General features: G+C 40.7%; 1 pseudogene; it reads right to left on the bottom strand.

Annotated features, from left to right (window-relative positions):
* Nucleotides 1-2,987: 2,987 nt before the first annotated feature.
* On the bottom strand, nt 2,988-11,742 carry LOC130038124 (protein ECT2-like; annotated as a pseudogene).
* Nucleotides 11,743-22,470: the final 10,728 nt, after the last annotated feature.

The raw sequence follows: 22,470 nt of genomic DNA, 5'->3' as shown, positions 1-22,470 counted from the left end.
TTAGATAAGTGAAAAATAGTAATAACAAATCTAAATATGGAGACGTTACTGATGCCCGCTCGAGCAAATAGATGAACAACAGGAGGACAGTGCTACAGTGCTACCTTATCAATGCATGTTTTATATCAAAGTATTTAATCCATTTTTATTTTATTTTTGTTCATGTCATTAGAATGAGTTAATTTTTTTTGTATGTAGCTGACTTTTATCTCAACACCACTTGTTTAAGATTTTTCCTTTATCTATTTCATGTTTTTTTCTCCTTTATGAAAGATTAACTAATCATATTCCTGAAGGTCTGTCTTAAGATATTCAAGTTTATTCCATTAATCTAAGGTTCTGTCCTCATTTCAATATCTTTCTGTTTTAATTACTATGGCTTTGTAGTACAGTTTCAAGTTACGGGAAATGGTGCCTCCCATCTTCCTTTTACCAAGAACTGCTTTAGCTCTTTGGGGGTGTCTTTGTTCTATATGAATATCAAAAGTGTTTAATTTATTTCTTTACAAAACAACTTAAGTATCCTTATAGGCACTGCATTGAGTGTGTACATTGCTTTGGAGAATATTGATATTTTGTTGATATTAATCCTCTGAATCCATGACAGGGAATATATTTTCATTTCCACATTTACTCTTGAAATAGTAGTTTTTAAAAATCTTCTTTGTATAGGTTGTTCACCTCTGTAGTTAAGCTAATTCTCGTGTACTTAATTTTCTGAAGCACATTTGTGAATTGAATTGTTTATTAAAATATAACTTTCTTAGGCAGCTCAGATAGAGAAGGGAGCATCAAATAAAGGGTGTTGGGAGGATCCACCCACGATGGGAGAAGCATACTGAAAGTAGATTATAGACCAAACATGATTGCCACTCAATGCCTCTTTTGCAAACCACAACACCCAAAAGGAGAGAGAGAACAAAATGGAATGCCCTGCCACAGAGGCAGGGTGGGATGGGGGAGGGTGGAGGGTGGGAGGGATACTTGGATCCGTGGTGGTGGAAAATGGGCACTGGTGGAGGGATGGGTATTTGATCATTGTATAATTGAAACCCAAGCACAAACATTTGTAAGCCTACAACTGTACCTCATGGGGTTTCACTAATAAAAATTTAATATATATATATAACTTTCTTTTAATTCATTATTTGTATACAGAAAAACCATGCTATTTTTCATAGTAAAATTTTGTAGCCTGATACTTTATTATACAACACTTTAGTATTTTATATGTATAAACTCAGGTTATTTGCTAATAGAGTTTGAATTCTTCCTTTTCTATGTGCATACCTTGATACATTTTCTTTGCCTAATTGATATGGCAAATACTTGAGTACTGTACTGAATAGAATTGGTGGGAGTGTATAACCTTGTTTTGTACCTTATCTTATTACAAAGACAAAAGTTTTCCCCAATTGAGTATAGTATTTGCTGTTGATTTGTGGTAAATGGCTTTGACTATATTGAAGAAAGTTCCTTTATTCCTCATTTTGTTGAGAGTTTTATTATGAGTGGATACTGAAACTTCTCAAATGATTTCTCAGTATCTTTTGATATGGTCATATTATTTTATTTTTCGTTTATTGATATGGTGTATCACGTGGGTTGACTTGCAAATATCAGAGCATTCTTTCACAAATCTTTGCACAAATACTACTTGGTCATGGTCTATGGTCTTTTAGATGACTTGTTGGATTCTATTTGCTAGTCTTTTGCTTCATATCTTTGCATTTTTTTCATCAAGGATATTGTCCTTTAATTTTCTTTTTTATGGTGTCTCTTTTTTACTTTTGGTATCAGGGTGATATTTACTTCATAGAATTGTCTGGATATGTTTTAGTTTCTTCAAGTTCAGGGAAGAGCCTGAAAAATATTATTATTTGACATCTTCTTTGATGGTTTGAAATAATTCACTAGTGAATTTTTCTGGGTCTGGGTTTTTATTACTAGGAAGACTTTTGATTGATATTACAATTTCTTTTGTAGTAATCAGTGTGCACAGGTATTCCAAATCATCTTGGTTCAGCTTTGGAAGATTATATGAGTTCAGTAATTTATCTATTTCTTCTAGGTTCTCTCAAAGATTCACAAAGTAATCTTTCATTTGTTCATTATTTTCAAGTTTCTTAAGTTGCTCAGTCAAGTTACTTATGTGGGCTCTCCGTTGTTTCCTGATAATTACTTGCACAACAGTGAATTTTCCTCAACATCATGTTTGCTGTATTTCACAAGTTCTGGTAGGTAATGTTCTCATTATCATTTGTTCCATGAATATTTTAATTTCCTCTTTGGCATCCCCACTGACCCACTGGTGTTTCACTAACAAACTATTTAATTTCCAGGTGTTTGAGTTGTTTCTCCATTTCAGTTTGTGATTACCTTCTACTTTCAGTGCATCATATCTGAGAAGAGAGTTTTTATTATTTCTATGCTTTTGACTTTGTGGAACTATGATTTGTGTCCTAACATGTCTATCTTGAGGAATGTCCCATGTGCATTTGAGAAGAATGTGTATTCAGTGAGCTATTTAATTTCTAAGTATTTGATTTGATTATGCATTTCTGTGTCTGATTAACTTCTATTTTCAGTATATCATGGTATGAAAAAATAGTTATTACAATTTCTATCTTTTTAATTTTATGGAGGTATTTTTCTGTCCCTGCATGTAGACTATCTTGGAAAATGCTCCATGTGCATTGAATATGAATGTGTATTTGGCCTTTTGAGGTTGAATCGATATACACACGCAATCTCCCTCTCTTTCATTTCTTCCCTCTAATAAAGTATTTCCTTGCTGAGCCTATCTATCAAGTGGTGACTATGAAGGGTTGAAATCTCCAAGTACTATTGTGTTGCTAACATTGTCTTTCTTCAGGTCCATTAACCATTGTTTTAAGTATTTTGTTGTTTCTTTTTCAGGTAGATATATGATTATGGATGTGAGTTCTTCCTGATGTACATATTCCTCTATCATTTAGAAATGATCTTTACTGTCTCTTGTAACCCTTTTCAACCTGAAATTTGTGTGGTCTGATACTAGTACAGCCTTCTAATATTTTGAGGGAGTTGCTTGCTTCAAACCTTTGACTGCGAGTCTGTATTTGTAATAAATGTTCAAATGTGTTTTTAGGAGGCAAAATGTTGGGTTCAACATTATAATTCATCCTCCCACTCTGTGTCTATTATTTGATGCATTTACCCTCATAAATTTGAGAGAGGTTATAGTTATGGAATTTTGTGCCATCTTTCTGCAGAAATTTGGTGTGTTTGTGGAACTTGTCTTATCTTATGGTAACCTGTTATTTTTTCTTATGGTGATGGTTTTGAGTCTATGAAGTTCCTGAGTTGTTTATCTGTGAAGTTGTATGCTGTTCCTTCAAATCTGAATAAGCATCTGGCTGAGTAAAATATTGTTGGTGTAACATTCATTTCATTGAGTTTTGTTCACTATATCCTACCACTGTCTTTAGGTCTGAAGTAGTTCATACAATGTTTTCGTGATGTCTTTGGATAATGGGGACTCTACTGGATTTTTCCCCTTTTGTTTCTGAATCTATTTGACTACTTTTATTATCCTCATTTGTTTTCTGCCCAACAGTTTGTATATACTGTTTACTCTTTTGAAGAACTATCTCTTAGTTTCATTGATTCTTTAAATAGAGATCTTGGTTTCTAAATTGTTTATTTCTGCACTTATTTTATTACTTCCTTTCTTCTATTAGTCTTCAATTCATTTGATTTTTTGTTCTCCGGACATGCATTTAGGTAACTGATTTCCTATTTCTTTATGTAGTTCTGTATTGCTACGAATTTCCTCCTAGTTGATGCTAGTTCTGAGTTACATCGATATTAGTAACTGATTTCCTCATTAATAGTATCAAGGAATATTTTCTTTCTTTTTATTAGTGAAACTACATGAGGTACAGTTTTAGACTTACAAACTTTCATGCTTGGGTTTCAGTTATACAATGATCTTGTACCTATATCTTCACCAGTGCCCATTCTCCAACACCAATGAACCCAAAAGCCCTCTACCCCCCCCCCCCAACTCAACCCCCCATCCCGCCCCACCTCTGTGGCAGGGCATTAGCTTTTGCTCTCTTCCTTAGGGTGTTGTGGTTTGCAATAGAGGTATTGAGTCGCCATCGTGTTCGGTCTATAGTCTACTTTCAGCATGCATCTCTCATCCTGAAAGAGTCCTCCAAATACCCTTTACTTGGTGTTCTCTTCTCTTTCTGAGATACCTTTTCTCCCAGCATGTGCTGCTGGGTACCAAGCCGTGAAGCAGACCTCCTGGTACTTAAATCATCTATTCTTGGATGTTCATCTCCCATTCTGTTACTTTATATTCCACAAATGAGTGCAGTCTTTCTATGTCTGTCCCTCTGTTTCTGACTTATTTCACTTAGCATGATACTATACATGTTAACCACTTGTTTGGAAATTTCATGACTTCATCATTTCTAACAGCTGCATAGTATTCAATTGTGTACCAAAGTTTCTTTAACCAGTCATCTGTTCTAGGACACTCGAGTTTTTTCCACCTTTTGGCTATTATTAAGAGTTCAGCAGTGAACTGAGAAGTGCAGATGTCATTTCAACTGTACATATTTGTCTCTCCAGGATATATTCCCAGGAGTGGTATTGCTCGATCAAATGGGAGCTCAAATTCTAATTTTTTGAGAATCATCCATACTGTTTTCCAAAAGAGCTGAACTAGTCGGCATTCCCATCAGCAATGAAGGAGGGTCCCTTTCTTGCCACAGCCACGCCAACAGTGGTTGCTTTTGTTCTTTTGGATGTGGGCCAGATTCTGTGGTGTGATATGGTATCTCATTGTTGTTTTGATCTGTATCTCCCTGATGTTTAGTAATGTAGAGCATTTTTTCATGAGTCTTTTAGCCATTCGGATTTCTTCTTTGTCAAAGTTTCTGTTCATTTCATCATCCCATTTTTTGATGGGGTTGGATGTTTTCTTCTTGTGGAGTTCAACGAGAGCTTTGTATATCCTTGATACAAACTCCAAATCAGATGGTTATTGGGTGAATATCCTTTCCCATTCTGTAGATTGTCTTTGAATTTTGGTCACTGTATCTTTGAGGTGCAGAAGCTTCTTAGTTTAATATAGTCCCATTTGTTTATTTCTGTTTCCACATGTTTGGTCAGTGGCATGTCACCTTTGAAGATACCATTAGCCTCAATAACATGGAGAGTTTCGCCGACCTTTTCTTCAATGAACCTTATGGATTCTTGTCTGATGTTGAGGTCTTTAATCCATTTTGATATGACATTTGTGCATGGCGTTACTTCGAGGTCTAACCCCATTTTTGCATGTGGTTGTCCAGTTATGCCAGCATCATTTGTTAAAGAGGCTTTCCTTGCTACAATTCACATTTCTTTTTCCCTTATCAAAGATTAGATGTTCATACATTTGAGGTTGTGTGTTGCAATATTCCACCCTGTTCCATTGGTCTGCGGCTCTGCCTTTTTTCCAGTACCATGTTGTTTTAATTGTTACTGCTTTGTAGTAAAGTTTGACTTGGTGAAGGTGATGCCTCCTGTTCTCTTTTTACCAAGAAGTACATTAGTCATTCGTGGGTGTTTGTTGTTCTAAATGAATTTTAGGAGTGCATGATCCATTTCTTTGAAGAATTTCATGGGTATCCTTATAGGGATCGTATTAAATATGTAGAGTGCGTTGGGGAGTATTGCCATTTTAAGAATGTTAACTGGGCATCCATCTACTTCATAAACAACATCAAAAATCTGTTTCTGGGCTTCAGTTTTTCTTTCATCCTCATTAATATGCGTCATGACTTACTTTAGTGATCCAATAGCTTTTTCGAGAGTGCTTTTGTCAGGATTTTTTTCAGCTGTATGCTTCTTAAGATCATTTAAAAGTAATACAACACTGGGTAACCTCTTAACTGGTCGGATAAGAAGTTCAACAAGGCTTTGTCGTCCACATTCTGGCTTAGCTTGATTTATTTTCAGAAAAGCATGAAATCTTGGTTTCTGTTTTTCACATTTAATAATTGTTTCTTTGCTCATTTCAAAGTTTACAAAGGGAGGGAAAATTTTCACCAAATCTTTTGAATATTTAAGAAAAACATCACCAATGCTTTTGTTTTCATCCCAATTGATAATAAGGTCTTCAAGATCATCCTTTATTTTAGTGTGTCCATCAAAGATATCTGGGATACTACCAAAAATAGTCTTTATTTCCTCCCGTGCAAGGATAGGCCCACCACGATGTCCTTCTTCTTCCAAAGGTATCTGAAATAACTGAATAATTGTAGTCAAAATATTTACATAATTATTTTTAGTCTGATAGAGCTCTTTTGCAACCTGCCACCTGGCTGACTGTTTTAAAGGAACTGGAGTGGAACTTTTAGAAGATTTGGAACAAGACTTAGGCGTATCTCCATAGTTAATGCTAGATTCCTCCACTACCTCCACTACCCAGCTGCCGCCACACTCCAGGATGCTTTCCGGACACTCCGGCCGAGACTCACACACGAATGAAGCCCCACAGATCAAGATAAGCGGAATTCTGAGACCTTAGATTCCAGGCTTAATGGACCCGGGGACAGAGATTCTCTGCTTGCCCCCACCAACCACAGGCTGGAGCGATAGCACAGCGGGTAGGGCGTTCGCCTTACACGCGGCCAACATGGCCGACCCGAGTTCGATTCCTCCGCCCCTCTCGGAGAGCCCGGCAAGCTACCGAGAGTATTTGATATGCCAGACACAGTAACACAGGTGACAAAGGGCCTAAAATCAGGAGCCCCACCCTGCCCTGCCCTGTCTGCTTCAACCAACCACCAGAGACTGAGGGATTGGATTGGACACAGAAGACCCAATCTACCTCTACTGGTACCAGATAAATACCTCACTGGCAGAACTCCACTACCTCCAGTACCTCCACTATCCAGCCACTGCCATACTCGAGGACGCTTTCCGGACCATGCGGCCGCTGAGCAGCCACGCAATACATTATAAGACACTAAATATCCATCTTTCAGAATTGCCGTACCATATTTGAAAGGGTTCAAATATGGTTTGAACCATGGTAACACCTACAAGGGTGATTAGAGGCCGCCCCAAAAGCCTCTATCCCTCTCAGAGAGCCTGGCAAGCTACCGAGAGTATTCCACCCGCACAGCAGAGCCTCGCAAGCTATCCGTTATATATTCTATATGCCAAAACCAGTAACTAAAATGGGCCTCATTCCCCTGACCTTGAAGGCATCACCAATATGGCAGCATTGAGAAGGATGAGAAAGGAGAGGGCGATAAAATCTCAAGGCCGAACTAGGCTGCCACAACGATGGAAGACAAAAATGATTGTCTGTACTTTCAATGCATGTATGCTAGTATCAGATGCATCTACCGAGGACCTGATGGTACAAGCGCGAAAGATCAAGTACGACATTATTGGTCTGACCGAGACAAGAACGCACCAATCTCATCACGCTGTTTTTGACATTGGAGAAGAATTGTTTCTTAGAACATGTGATGAAAGAGGTCAGAGGCGTCGGTGTCCTTATCAACACAAACTTGGCCATGAGCATTGATTCATTCGAATGCTTAACAACCCGAATTGTACGTTTACATTTGAATAGATGTGGCTCACTGCCTGCAGTTTCTATCTTCATTGTCTACGCACCAACATCGAATTATGATGAAGGAGAAATTGAGAAGTTCTACAAGGAGCTAGAGAAGTTCTATAAAGGAGACCACACCTTCAACAAGATCATTGTAGGTGATTTTAATGCCAAGATAGGACCGAAAAGATCAGCCGAAGAACTTCACATAGGGACCCATGGCCTACAATGGAACGAACAGGGTGAGAGACTGTCTCAGTTCATCAGGTCGACCAAGACCATCCATGGGAACTCACAGTTCAGAAGGCCAAATCTAACCGTTGGACATGGGAGTCTCCCGGTGGACGATTCCACAACGAAATAGACCACATCATATTCAATCGACGGTTTTGCCTGATGTTGATGTCCCAAAATTCCAAACGGGATCGGACCACAGTCTCCTTCGTACAAAATTCTGCTTCACAGAGAGGGGAGAAAGGGGTGCTAAGTTTAAGAAGAGAACTCCCAGAACAACCACCAACTGGGAGCTCTTTGGCACTATTGCGCCAACATGAGAAGATGCCATTGTTGACAACACTGATGAGGAATATGATCAACTGGTTCAGCACCTCCATGATTGCGTGAGGAACACCAAGAGAGAGATAGCCACAAGAAAACGCCTGTCTTCGAAAACTCTTGAGCTTATTTGACAATGTGGTTTGGCGCATGCCTCAGGCAACCGCAAGCGAATGTCTGAGCTCGCAAAGCAGTGCAGAGATGTGATCAAGGAAGACCTCAAAGAGAGAAGAGCAGAAGTGCTGGTGTATGCGGCAGGAGCCGAGAAAAGTATTCGTAAGCCCGCCTGTCCTTCGACAACTACAGGACCAAGATGACTGCTCTCCGATGTCCTGATGGATCTATGACATCTTCCAGAAGGGCAATGAGAAGACTATCCATGAGTTCTACTCAAATCTCTTCAATAGCCATGTCCAATTGCTGACATACCAAATTCCACAAGATGGATATGTCGTTCTCAATGTTCTCCCTTCCGAAATCCGACACACCATATCGTCAGTAAAGAAACGAACAGCACCCGGCCCAGACAAGGTCAGACCTGAACACCTGAAGAACTTGCCGTCAGTACTCATCAATACGCTGGCTCAGGTCTTCACATGCTACCTGTCTAAATGCAAGGTTCTGTCCCAATGGAAAACCAGCAGGACTGTACTACTATACAAGAAGGGAGACATTCACGACATTGGCAACTATTGCCCAATCTGTGTATTGTCTGTCATCTACAAGCTGTTCACTCCAGTCATCCTGAATAGGGTTGGCAGAACACTAGATGAAGGACAACAATGCAAGCAAGCCGGGCTCCGCAAAGGATTCAGCTCCATCGTCCATATCCACACGATAACCAAGTTCATTGAGGTTTCTCGGGAGTTCAAGATGCCCCTCTGTCTAATGTTCATTGATTTAAAGAAGCCCTTTGATTCTGTTGAGATGGAAGCAGTCATTGAAGCTCTAGCTAATCAGGGCATTCAAACTCAATACATCAGGATCCTCCATGAGCTGTATTACAGATTCACTACCAGGATCTCACCATTCTATAAAGAAGTAATCATTGATGTCAAGAGAGGAGTTCAGCAGGGTGATACCATTTCACCAAAACTCTTCAGTGCCACCCTCGAGAATATCATGTGATGACTGGAATGGGAAGTAATGGGAGTGAAGATAGATGGTTGGCAAGTACACCACCTCTGCTTTGCTGATGACATTGTTTTTTTTAATTTTTATTAGTGAAACACCATGAGGTACAGTTGTAATGACATTGTTTTAATAACACCAAACATTAGCCAAGTGGCACAAATGCTGGCCGACTTCGACCATGAGTGTGGAAATGTCGGACTACAGCTGAATCTTACGAAGACAATGTTTATGAGAAACAACCTCCTTCCTGACGCTCCATTCGCTCTCAAGGGAACGACCATCTCCGAATGCAACAGTTATGTGTACCTAGGTCAAGAAATCAACATGACAAATGACCTGGCACCTGAGCTGCGTAGTAAGGGAGCAGCTTGGAACGCCTTCAAGAGCGTCGAAGAAATAGCTAAGAGGATGAAGAACCTCCGACTCCGGGCACATCTCTTTGATTCCACTGTTCTTCCTGCATTAACACATACCTCAGAGACCTGGGCCCTTCGCAAACAGGATGAGAACGCTATTCGGGTCTCCCAAAGAGGAATTGAAAGAGCTATGCTTGGAGTATCACGTTTCACTCAAATAAGAGAAAGAATCCAGAGTTTTGACCTTCGTCGTTGATCAAGAATCAGAGATGCTGTCTCTTGCCAAAGCGTCAGAAATCAGGTGGGCTGGTCACGTAATGAGATTTAGAGACTACTGCTGGACTAGAGCCATTACCGACCGGATTCCACAGGATGTCAAAAGACTGCGTGGCCGCCCACCTACCAGATGGTCAGACTTCTTCATCAAGATCCTGAACGATCGGTTTGAGGCTCTTCGTGTTCCTATAATGAACAGACGCCATTGGGTTACACTAGCATGCGACAGGGACAAATGGAGATGTTACTGGTACCCGCTCGAGCAAATCGATGATTAACGGGAAGTCAAATGATCAAGTGATCAATGATAGATTATGGTGTGTTGGAGCTATCTAGGAAAGACCCAGTAAAAGGGAATGTTCAGCTTATGGGCGCTTTCAGGGAGTGAAAGGTGACAAGTCTGTCTCTCTTGAAAGCTGAGCAAGTGTCTCTTTTAACCAACGTCTTTTGCAATTGCTGTTTGGGGTGTTTAAAGAAAGCAGTGACACCGATTTCTTCAATTTAGGTCTATCAACCTTTTCATATAAGTACATCGTTCCTTCAGCCCGGGCATTCATCTGGATGCTTCCCCAGAACCACTCTTGCTTGACAACATAAAGTTTCTTTGAAGGTTCAAATGGAATTTCTTTCACTATATTCTCTTCAACTATGAGATGATTGCATCTCTCATCTCCAACCGGTTAGTAGCTACCTCCTTGCAGTTCTGTCATTTATTCCATCTTGGTTTTCTCTTCATCTGAAAATCCCAGGAAACTTAAAATGCAATCTTGAAATGGAGGGACTTTAAATTCATATCTAGAGTCATCAGCTGCTGCACAGAAATTCTGTTCATTCCACCTTTCCCAAGCTTTATAAATCCATTCTGGCTTCATAATTGGAGTATCCAGTCTCACAGCAATCCTGAACTTTTCTCCTTGGGTACAATTTGCCACCAAATGTGCAACTTTTGAATTAAACTCTTTTCGAATCACTCCACCCATGTGATGGACCACAGTCACCGAATTAACCAGTTCTTTCTTCCTGAATTCAGTAAAGCACAGTACTAGATTCATCATACTTGTACAATAGTGTGTAAGACATGAAAATGTCAATGGCCCTCCATTTTGTGCACAGTTTAATACAACTGGTGGTCCAATAACTCTGCAATCAGTCTTGTGTAAGTCATTAAAGACACTGTTCTGGAAATCCGTGACTATAAATATATTTTCATATTCTGGAGAATCCAAACTTTCAAATTCTTCCACTGATTCCATTTTGACAAAGAGCACTTTAATTTCCACATTAAAGGTAAAGGTAAAGGTAAAGGCCCTCCCGTTGATCATCGATTTGCTCGAGCGGGCCCAGTAACGTCTCCATTGGAGACTTTGTTGTTACTGTGTCTGGCATATCGAATACTCTCGGTAGCTTGCCGGGCTCTCCGAGAGGGGCGGAGGAATCGAACTGAGGTCGGCCATGTTGGCTGCGTGCAAGGCAAACGCCCTACCCGCTGTGCTATAGTTAAGAATACGTTTAAATTAATTTTTCATCCGATTTTCCAGCACAATTTTCTTTTATCTTTATTATAGAGACTTCCATTATCTTAATATTCTTTAAGGCATTTATAAGTTCTTCCTGTTTTCCTGCTTCTTGAATTAATATCATTCTTGTTTCAATCTGAGGCATTTCTTCATCAACATATGGAGTAGATCCAATAAATAAGTTTTCCTTAGAAATGTCAGTAACTTTAGAATAAAAAATGGATGAGTTTGCCAAATTAGTTCCTTCAGTAGGGGATATTAATGCAGTATTGTCAGCCATAGTTTATATTCTTCTGTATTGGCGCGCTCCACTCCACACACACAAGATTAATGGGGGGAGAGGGCTGGGCGTGGCTCCACTTCAAGCGCCGAGTCCCCTCAGCAGTGCCCGAGCCATGCCGCACCGGGCAAGGCCACGGCCAATTCAAAAAGCGAGTGGGACCCTCCCCCTAGAAAGGCCGATTTGTATTCTTTCTTTTTGGTGTGTAAAGCCCTCTACAGTTCTGTTAGCCCTCTCTCTTCTATTTATTCTTTTAAAGTCAGTGTTTACTTGCTGAGTTTTGTTCTTGTTGATCTATCCAGAGGTGATAAGGCAGTGTTGAAATCTCTGACTACTATTGTATTGCTAGCAATGTCCTCGTTAAAATCTGTTAGCAGTTGTTTTAAGTATTTAGCTGGTCCCTCATTAGGTGAATATACATTTATGAGTTTGATTTCTTCCTATTGTATTTCTTAATAAATAGAATATGTCTTTCGCTGTCCCTTCTAGTCTTTTCCAACCTGAAATCTGTGTTGTCGGATACTAGTGTGGTCACCCCAACTTTTGTGAGAGAGCTGTTTTCTTGCAGGATTATTTTCCATCCTTTAACTTTGAGTCCGTCTTTGCTCTGACTGTTCAGATGTGTTTCTTGCAGGCAGCAGAATGTATTTTTCAGTTTCTGGATCCATTTTGCCACTCTATGTCTCTTGATTGGTGAATTTAGACTATTGATATTGAGAGAGATTATTGTCATGGGGTTTATGCCATCTTTCTGAAGGGGTTGGTTGTGCTTACAGGTGTTTTCCTTCTTGTCTTACAGGAGCCCCTTTAGTCCTTCCTTTAGGTTCTGTTTTGAGTCTATGAAACTCCTGAGATATTGTTTATCTAGAAAATGTTGTATTGTTCGAATCGAGTTTGAGTGATAGTTTAGCTGGATAAAGTTTTCTTGATGAGGCGTTCATTTCATCGAGTTGTTTCACTATATCTCACCATTGTCTTCTGATTGAGGGGTTTCCTCTGATATGTCTGCTGTACATCTAAGGGCTGCTCCTTTGTATGTAATTTCCTTCTTTGACCTTGCTCATGCTGTATTGTGTCTCTATCCACGGCACCTATCATTCTGACTCAGATATGCCTTGGAGATTTTTTTATTAGGGTCTCTTTTTGCTGGCAGCTATCTGGCTCCTTGGATCTGGATGCCTGCATTCTCTTACCCTGGGAACTTTTCAGCAATGATTTCTTTAACTGTGGATTTTCACTGGAGTTGCTTCCCTGTCCTACTGGTATTTGGATAATTCTAATATTTTTCCTCTTGGAATCATCTCCTAGTTCTCTGATTCACCTTAGAGATCTTTTGAGGTCTTTTCCCATTGTTTGTTGTTGCCTGTACAATTTCTGATGCTCATCTTCAAGCTCACTAATTCTGTCTTCAGCTGTAGTCATTCTACTGCTGAGAGCAACCACTGAGTTTTTTTTAATTTTTATTAGTGAGACATTATGAATACAGTTGTATACTTACAAATTTTGTGCTTGAGTTTCAATTATACAATGATCAAATACCCATCCCTCCTCCAGTGCCCATTTCCCACCACCACAAATCCCAGTTTCTCTCCCACCCCCATCTCCCCAATCCCACCCTGCCTCTGAGGCAGGGCATTGCCTTTTGTTCTCTCTCTCTTATTGGGTATTGTGGTTTGCAAAAGAGACAATGGGTGACAATCATGTTTGGTCTATAGTCTACTTTCAGCATTCTTCTCCCATCCTGGGAGGATTCTCCCAACACCCTTTATTTGGTGTTCCCTTCTCTATCTGAGCTCCCTTTTCCCCTAGCATGTGTGGCTGGCCTCCAAGGCATGGGGTAAAATTCCTGGTACTAATCTTGGCCATTCTTGGGTGTTAGTCTACTATTTTGTTACTTTATTTTCACCAGATGAATGCAATCTGTTTATCTCTATCCCTTTCTTTCTGAGTCATTTCGCTTAACATCATACTTTCCATGTAGTACCACTTGTATGTAAATTTCATGACTTCATCTTTTCTAACAGCTACATAGTACTCCATTGTGTAAATGTACCAGTTTCTTTAACCAGTCATCTGTCCTCGGGCACTCAGGTTTTTTCCAGATACTAACTATTGTAAAGAGTTCTGCAATGAACAAACAAATGCAGATGTCACTTCGACTATACTTTTTTGCCTTTCTGGGATATATTCCCAAGAGTGGTATTTCTGGGTAAAATGGGAGCTCAGTTTCTAATTTTCTGAGAATCATCAATACTGTTTTCCAAAAGGACTGAACCAGTTGTCATTCCAACCAGCAGTGATGGAGGGTCCCTTTCTCGCCACATCTGCACCAGCACCGGTTGCTTTTGTTCTTGTGGTTATGGGCCACTCTGTGGTTTGAAATGATATCTCATTGTGGTTTTAATCTGAATCTCCCTCATGAATAATGATGTGGAGCATTTTTCATGTGCCTTTTAGCCATTCGGATTTCTTCTTTGTGAAAGTTTCTATTCATTCTTCTCCCCATTTTTTGATGGGGTTAGATGTTTTCTTCTTGTGGAGTTCAACAAGTAATTTGTATATCCTTGATATCAACCCCTTATCGGATGTGTATTTGGCGAATATACTTTCCCATTCTGTAGACTGTCTTTGTATTTTGGTCACTGTTTCTTTAGAGGTGCAGAAGCTTCTTAGTTTAAAATAGTCCCATTTGTCTATCTCTGTTTTCACTTGCTTGGCCAGCGACATGACATCTTTGAAGATACCATTAGCTTCTGTGTCATGGAGGGTTTTGCCAAATTTTTCCTCAATGTACCTTATGGATTCAGGTCTGATGTTGAGGTGTTTAATTCACTTTGATCTTACTTTTGTACATGGAGTTAGAAAGAGATCTGAGCCCACTTTTTTGCATGTAGCCGCCCAGTTTTGCCAGCACAATTTGTTAAAGAGGCTTTCCTTGTTCCACTTCACTTTTCTTGCCCCGTTATAGAAGATTAGATAGTATGCTTGGGGGGAGATGTCAGTATATTCAACCCTGTTCCATTTGTCTACATCTCTTTCTTTGTTCCAGTACCATGCTGTTTTAATTATAACTGCTTTGTTGTAGAGTTTGAAGTTAGGGAGCTTGATTCCTCCCATTTTCCCCCCAAGAATTGCTTTAGCTATTCGTGGGGGATTATTGTTCCATTTAAATTTCCAGAGTGTTTCCTCCATTTCTATGAATAATGTCATGGGTATCCTAATAGTGATTGCATTGAATTTATACAGTGCTTGGGAAGTATTGCCATTTTGACAATGTTAATTCTCCCGATCAATGAACAGGGGATATGTTTCCATTTCCTCGTGTCCTCTTTTATTTCCTGACGTAGCATTTTTAGTTTTCTTTGTACAGGTCCTTTGATTCCTAGGTACTTGATTTTCTGGGGCACAATTGTGAACGGGAATGTTTTCTTCATGTCACTTTCTTCTCTTTCACTATTTGCATATAGGAAAGGCATGAGTTTTTGGATATTGATTTTATAGCCTGCAACTTTACTATACAACCCTGTTGTTTCTAGGAGTTTCTTGGTAGAGGTTTTCTATGTACAGTATTATATCATCTGCGAATAGTGAGAGCTTGATTTCTTCCTTTCATACCTGGATGCCCTTAATATCTTTTTTTCTTGCCTAATCGTTATCACAAGTACTTCCAGTACTATATTGAACAGCAGTGGAGAAAGTGGACATTCTTGTCTCGTCCCTGATCTTAGAGGGAAGGCTCTCCTTTTTTCCCGATTGAGGAAGATGCTTTTTGTAGGCTTATCATAGAAGGCTTTAACTATATTGAGGAAAGTTCCCTCAATCCCCGTTTTGGCTAGGGTTTTCATCATAAATGGGTGCTGGATCTTGTCAAATGCTTTCTCTGCATCTATTGATATGATCATATGCTTTTTATCTTTTCTTTTGTTTATATGATGGATTATTTTGATTGATTTCTGAGTGTTAAACCAACCATGTATCCCCGGGATGAATCCTACTTGGTAATGGTGTATGATCTTTTTGGTAATTAGTTGAATTCTATTTGCTAGTATTTTTTTTTAAGAATCTTTGCACCCATGTTCATCAGGGATATCGGCCTGTAGTTTTCTTTTCTCGTGGTGTCTTTGTTTCCTTTTGGTAATAAAACGATATGGGCTTCATAGAAACTGTTTGGGAGAGTTTCTGTTTTTTCAATTTCCTGGAAAAGCTTGAGAAGGACTGGCAGTAGGTCCACTTTAAATGTTTGGAAAATTCGCTAGTGAGTCCATCTGGACCTGGGCTTTTGTTTTTGGCAAGATTTTGATTACAGTTTCAATTTCCTTGATGTTAATAGGTCTATTTATTTACTCTAGATCTTCTTGATTCAGTTTTGGGAGATAATAGGAGTCCAGGAATTTATCCATTTCTTCTAGGTTCTCTTGTTTTGTGGCATACAGGCTTTCAAAGTAGTCTCTGATGATCTTTTGGATTTCTTTGGTTTCTGTTGTGATATCCCCCTTCTCATTTCTGATTAGGTTTATTAGGGTTCTCTCTCTGTTTCTTTGTGAGTGTTGCTACTGGTTTATCTCTCTTGTTTATTTTCTCGAAGAACGAGCTCTTGGTTTCATTGATCTTTCAGATTGTTTCATTGGTTTCCATGTCAAATTTCTGCTCTAAGTTTTATGATCTCTTTCCTTCTGCCTGATTAAGGCTCTTTCTGTTGATCCTTTTCTAAGGTCTTGAGCTGTGAGGTCAAGTTGTTTCTGTGCATCCCTCCTACAGTCCTAAGATATGCTTGCAAAGCTATAAATTTTGCCTTAATCCGACTTTCGCTGCATCCCATAGGTTCTGGTAGCTCGTGTCTTCATTCTCATTTGTTTCCAGGTGTCTTTTGATTTCGTCCTTGACTTTCTTCCTGACCCACTCGTTGTTCAGCATTGAGTTGTTTAATTTCCAAGTGTTTGATTTGTTTCTCCGTGTCTGTGTGCGATTCCCTTCTATCCTCAGTTCATCGTGGTCTGAAAAGGTAGTTGATACTATTTTTATCTTCCTGATTCTGTTGACGTATGTTTTGTGGCCTATCACATGGTTTATTTTGGAAAATTTTCCATCCGCACTGGAGAAGAATACGTATTCTTTCTTTTAGGGGTGTAAATCTTAGTTATAGTTCTATAAGCTCTTTCTCTTCTATTATTTCTTTCAAAGTCAATGATTCCTTGCTGGGTTTTGTTCTTGTTGATCTATCCAGAGGTAATAAGGCAATGTTGAAATTTCCAAGTACTATTGGGTTGCTAGGAGTGTGCTAGCAGTTAGCAGTTGTTTCAAATATTTAGTTGTTCCCTCATTATGTGTGTATACATTTAAGAGTGTGATTTCTTCCTCTGGTACGTATCCCTTGATGAAGAGAAAATAGCCTTCACTGTCCCTTCTAATCTTTTTCAACGTGAAATTAATATTGTCGGATACTATTATGGCAACCTCAGATTTTTTGAAGGAGCTGTTTGCTTGCAGGGTTGTTTTCCATCCTTTCACTTTTAGTCTTTGTTTGCTCTGACTGTTGATATGAGTTCCTTGTAGGCAGCAGAATATTGGGTTATGTCTCTGTATTCACTTTGCCACTCTGTGTCTCTTAAATGGTGAATTTAGACCGTTGACCCTGAGAGAGATTATTGTTATAGGGTTTTCTGTCATCTTTCTGTCAGGGTCTGTTTTGCTTGTAGGGTTTGTCTTGTCTTATAGAAGCCACTTTAGCCCTTGTTTTAGGTTTGGTTTTAGGTCTATGAAATTCCTGAGCTACTGTTTATCTAGAAAATAGTGTACCGTTTCGTCAATTTTGAGTGAGAGTTTAGCCGGATAGAGAATTCTTGGTGAAGCATTTATTTCAGTGAGTTTTTTCACTATATCTCGCCACTGCCTTCGGGCTTGGATGGTTTTCTCTGATAGGTCTGCTGCGAATCTAAGGGGCTCTCCTTTGTATGTTATTTCCTTCTTTAACCTTGCTGCTTAGAGTATTGTGTCTCTATCGGCAGCATTGATCATTCTAACTATCATGTGTCTTGGAGTGGTATTGTTAGGGTCTCTTTTAGCTGGCACCCTTTGGGCTCCTTGAATCTGAATGGCTGCATTGTGGAGCTCTGGGAATTTTTCTGCGATGATTTGTTTAAGCATGGCTTTTTCATTGGGATTGTTTCCCTGAGCTTCTGGTTGTCCAATGATTCTAATGTTGTTTCTTTTAGAATCCTCTCCTAGGACTCTGATTCTCTGTCGAGCTATTTTGAGGTCCTTTGCCACTATTTTTTATTGCCTGTTGGTTTGGTGAAGCTGTTCTTCCAGCTCACTGATTCTTTCCTCAGCTGTGGTCATTCTGTTTTTGAGGGCACAGACTAAGTTTTTCATTTCATCTATGGAACCTTTGATTCGTTCCATTTCTTTGCGTACCTTTCCAATTTCTGCTCTCATTTTTTCCTGTATTTTGTCGATTGTGCGATCCATTGTTTCTTTCATGTCCTCTTTCAATTTACTGGATATCTGTCTGATGTTTCATTGAGTTGATTGAACATCTACATGACTTCATATCTGAATTCTTTGTCAGAAAGGTCCCTTACGTGAATAGCACCTACTGAGGCTTCTGGACTCGTTTCATCGTCCTCTCCCTGTGGCGGGGATTTGCGTTGTTTCTTCATGTTGGTATGTAGGTGTAGGGAGTAGATTTCTTGGTATGAGCAAACTAACTACCTTCGGCCATGTAAGCTTTGGCCTGCAGAAAATTAGGCCACGACCACTTATAAAAAGCCACGCCCACTTCTAAAGTGGCCACAGCCCCATGGATACCTGGTGTGTTGAGGGATTAAAGACTGGGTGGGGATTAGAGAGCAGCTCAATTTAGGGGACGAAAAGGAAGAGGCAGAGAGTCTCAGAGTTTCTTTGTCTCCCGAGGTCCGGAGGACACCTGGGGGACTTGCAGGGTGAAATCCAAGTCCCGTGTTCGAGAAGCGGCAGATAAACTGACCAGAATGGGGAGAAGAGACCAGCTCAGCTTGCGGGACAAAATGGAAGAGGCAGAGAGGCTCAGAGCTGCTTTGTCTCCCAAGGTCCGGAGGACACCTGGGGGACTTGCAGGGTGAAATCCAAGTCCCGGGTTCAAGAAGCGGCGGATAAACTGACCTGGGTAGGGAGAAAAAAACCAGCTCAGCTTGGTGGACAAAAAGGGAGAGGCAGAGAGGCCCCCACTGAGTTTTTAATTTCATCTACCAAACCCTTCATTTGTGACTCTTTTGTAGCTTTCTTATTTCTGCTCTCATTTCCTCCTCTATTTTCTCAACTGTTACACTGTTTCTTTCATTTCTTCCTTTAATTTTCCGGATCCCTGCTCCATTGATTCTTGAGTTCCTTTAATGTCCTCAGCATTTCATCTCAGAATTCTTTAACGGAGAGATCGTATTTGTGAGTAACCCCTGTTGAGTATTCGGGACTCTTTTCTTCGTCCTCTCCTCACAGTGAAGATTTGCGCTGTTTCCTCATGTTGTTGTGGTTGTATGGAGGTAGAACCTTCAAGTCACTAGAATTGTTCCCTCTTATTGCAGGAAAGGATTCTGAATAAGGTAGGTCTATGGTAGTCACCCTTCTCCCCTTCTAGAATATGTCCCTCCTCTCAGACATTATTCTGTGTTTTATGATAGGCATCAAGTGAAGCATTGGAGGAGGTGCTCTTTTATATTGGGCTTGTACAGCTTCTTTGGTACACTGGTCTTTTGTTGCAATGAGAGTAGGCCAGTGGATTATTGCCATATTGTGTTTGAGGCAGCCAGGAATTTTTCCACAGAATTAGGTGATGAAGATTGGAATGTGAGTCGAGTGACCTGGGAGTGGGAAATATAACTGTGGCCACACAGAAGGCCATGCCCACTTTTGGGGAGGCCATGCCCCCTACAGTAGAGGCCACATCTTCAGCTGTTCTGGATATAGTCCACTAACCTGGGCCCAAGGTCCTGTGCAGAGGGGGCTGGGTGGTTGCACGCATGTGGCAGAACTCTGATGAGTGCCTTCACGGAGCTGTCTGGGTGGCAGGGCATCGATAGCACAGTGCGGGATGGTACGGGACCACACAGAAAGACCCACCTGTGCAGAGGAAAGCTAACTTACACTTTCAGTACATCATGGTTTTAGAAGATATTTAATATGTTTTCTATGCTCATGTCTTTGTGAAGGTATTCTTTGTCCCAGAATATCGTCTCTCTTAGAGAATGTCCCATTTTTACTGGAGAATAATATGTAATGTCCAATTTTGAGATGAAAGGCCATATATGCATCCGCCCACCCCCTCACATTTATTCCCTCAAAGTATTTCTTTGCTAAAACTTTAGTCTACTGGATAGATTAAGAAGTGACAAAAAGATGTTGAATATCTAGCTACTATTGTCTTGCTATAAATAACTTTCTTCAAGTCCATTAGCAGTTGTTTTGCTCATCCCTCATTTAAGATTGCATATAACTTTAGAAGTATGAGTTCTTCCTATGTACAGATCTGTTGATCATTATGAAATGACCTTCACTGTAAAAATGGCCACCCCACCCTTTTCCAGAGGTTTCTTTGCCTGAAGAATTGTCTTCCAACCTTTCGATTTGTGTCTGTGTTTTCTCTAACTGCTCAAATGTATTTCTTGCAAGCAGCAGAGTGTTTATTGGGTTCAATTTTCAAATCTATTCTGTCACTCAATGACTCTTATTTGGTACATTTAGCCTATTGGCATTGAGAGAGATTTTGTCACATAGTTTTGTGCCATATTTCTGTAGAAGTTTTGTCTCTTTGTGCGACTTCTCTTAAAGTAATCCATTTAGTTCTTGTAACAAGGGTTTTGAGTCTATCAAGTTCCTGAGTTATATTTTATCTGTGACGTTGTGTATTGTTCTTTGAAATCTGAACGGGATTTTGGCTGGGTTAAAGTATTCTTGGTGTTGCTTTCATTTCATTGAATTTTTTACCATATCCCATTACTGGCTTCAGGCCTAAAGTGTTTCACCAATAAATATGCTATAAATCTTAAGGACGCTCATTTGTATCTAATTTCCTTCTTTGGTCTTGCTTCTTTCAGTGCTCTATCGTTCATCATTATGATTGGTATGTATCATATAGTTGTTTTATTTGGATTGGGGGTGGGGGCTGAGGCCCTTCAGGCATCCTTCATCTGGGTGCATGTACTATTATGCTCTAGAAATTTTCAGGGATGATGTCTCTGACTGTTGCCTCATCAGGGGTGTCTTCCTGGTCATCTAAGTATCCATTGATTCTAATATTGCTTTTCTTGAATTTATTGAAATGTTCTCTCATCATCTTTTGGTTCATTTTGATGCTTTCCCCCATCTTCCAATGTTGTCTGGAGATTTTCTGTGCCACATCTTGGATCTCACTGATTCTGTCCTTAGCAGCTGTTACTCTGTTGCTGAGGACTTCCAGTCAGTTCTTTACTTCACCTATCAAGTTTCTCAATTCTTTCATTTCTGCTTGTATTTTCCCCATTTCTGCTCACATATCTTCTTTAGTTTTATTGGAGGTTCATCCCATAGTTTCTTTTAGTCCCTCAACAATTTCTCTCTAAATTCCTTATCAAATATGTTATATACCTTATTATTGGTTGAGCCTTCCAGGCTACTTTGTTCACTCACTAAGTGTGATGTTGTTAAAAAAAAAAATAAAAAAAAAATCATCATCCTGTTAATCGTCGATTGCCTCGAGCAGGCCCCAGTAACGTCTCTTTCATCCTAGCCCTGAGATTATATTCACGGCTCTTTAGGAGAATGAGACCCATCATTGTTACTGGTATTTGGCATATTTGGTAGGCCACGGGGAGTTTGCCAGACTCTGCCCTGTGGGCAGGCTACATTCGAAAGCCTGCAAGTTTGTCCAAAGTAGGAATGAGATAATAAGATGTCATAAAGAAAAGTTCTGATAAGATGTCGCACGGCCGCGAATGCGGCCGCGCGGTTCCGGGATCTGGATTTTATAGTCTCTGAGTCTTGGCCGCTGATGGGATTACACGGCGCCAGGGGGCCAGGTGGTGGGTGTGACCCCCGCCTACTGGAATTTGGAGGATCTGGGTGGAAGATGCTCGACTCCAATTCGAGTAGGCTTGGAGGTCTCGGCCCCGGAACCCGCGTGGCTTTGTCCCTCTGCCAGTACCTTCAGGTGTGCGGAGAGTGGTCTCAGCATGGTGGTGGCTGGTCCTGGAGGTCTCCGGCTGCCGTAGCCCTGGCCGGGGCGGGGAGGAAAGCTCAACCCACTCCCCTCCAAGGGACTCCGGGAAGGAACACCGAGGCGCGGGGGCAGAGACTGCACTGCTCTCGTCCGGGATCTGGATTTTATAGTCTCTGAGTCTTGGCCGCTGATGGGATTACACGGCGCCAGGGGGCCAGGTGGTGGGTGTGACCCCCGCCTACTGGAATTTGGAGGATCTGGGTGGAAGATGCTCGACTCCAATTCGAGTAGGCTTGGAGGTCTCGGCCCCGGAACCCGCGTGGCTTTGTCCCTCTGCCAGTACCTTCAGATGTGCGGAGAGTGGTCTCAGCATGGTGGTGGCTGGTCCTGGAGGTCTCCGGCTGCCGTAGCCCTGGCCGGGGCGGGGAGGAAAGCTCAACCCGCTCCCCTCCAAGGGACTCCGGGAAGGAACACCGAGGCGCGGGGGCAGAGACTGCACTGCTCTCGTCCGGGATCTGGATTTTATAGTCTCAGAGTGATGTTGTTATGCATTGCATTCCAATTGTGATGTTTGCAAT

This window comes from Sorex fumeus, unplaced genomic scaffold (assembly GCF_029834395.1).
Source record: "Sorex fumeus unplaced genomic scaffold, SorFum_2.1 ptg000073l, whole genome shotgun sequence".
In the NCBI taxonomy this organism is placed as follows: Eukaryota; Metazoa; Chordata; class Mammalia; order Eulipotyphla; family Soricidae; genus Sorex; species Sorex fumeus.
The sequence above is the reverse complement of the archived record's forward strand: the minus strand, read 5'-3'. Positions and strand labels throughout refer to the sequence as shown.